This window comes from Brassica oleracea, chromosome C3 (genome assembly GCF_000695525.1).
Source record: "Brassica oleracea var. oleracea cultivar TO1000 chromosome C3, BOL, whole genome shotgun sequence".
Taxonomy (NCBI): Eukaryota; Viridiplantae; Streptophyta; class Magnoliopsida; order Brassicales; family Brassicaceae; genus Brassica; species Brassica oleracea.
In genome coordinates, this window is record NC_027750.1 from 24,298,294 (window position 1) to 24,299,248 (window position 955).

Below are 955 nucleotides of genomic sequence, written 5' to 3' on the forward strand. Positions count from 1 at the left end.
GACCTATTCACTAAGTCACTTCCGACCTCTACATTCAAGAAGCTTACGCATCAGATTGGGATGCATCGACTGAAAGACCTTTAGTGAGGTACAAATCAGGGGAAGTAATACGTGTTGTACTCCTTTTCCTTAACCATAGTTTTATCCCTTTGGGTTTTACTGGTAAGGTTTTAATGAGGCAACATCCAAAGCGTATTACGAGCTCTGAATGGTTATAACATTCAAGGGGGAGTGTTATGAACCGTTTAAGTGAATGCCATAACCAAAGGCAGTTTAGACTTTTCCTTTTCTCATGGTTTTTCTTTTCCTTGTATGATTAAGATTTCTTTTTCCTTATTGGTTTATGATTTGTAATCTTTCCATTTATCTATGACGGTCTATACTTCTTGTAATTCTCTATATATAAAGGGCACATTATATTATGAATAAGAACAACCAATTCCCTCTTTCTCTTTATTTACAACACTCTCTTTATTAATCTCTCTTAAGGAAACACTCACAAAAACCTTAAGCTTCTCACACACAATCTTAAGACTCTCAAAGGTATGCAACACTCTTGCAACTCTTTATATAGAGATTATATTTCCTAAACTCATTAGGAAACTAACTATCCTAATCCTAACTCAATTAGGACTTGAGTAACTTAACTCGTAAGTTAACTTCATGTTTATCTCCAACAGATCTATCTTCTCTCTTCATCTCTGTCACTCAATCTATCTCCTATCTCCCTTTGTTTAAAGGTACGATCTATGGGGCAATTACTTATAAGTACATTTTGTGCAACAACTCTTCCTATCTGATAGAAAAGGATCCCATGATCCTGAACCGATCTTACCTGGGATCGCAAATCCCAAAATTTTGATTTTATAAGAAAACAAGGTGTTCCTCGACTAGCCTATTCCCAATTCCCAAGCCAACCCAAACCAGGGAAGCTAGGTCCAAGAACTCCCCCCCC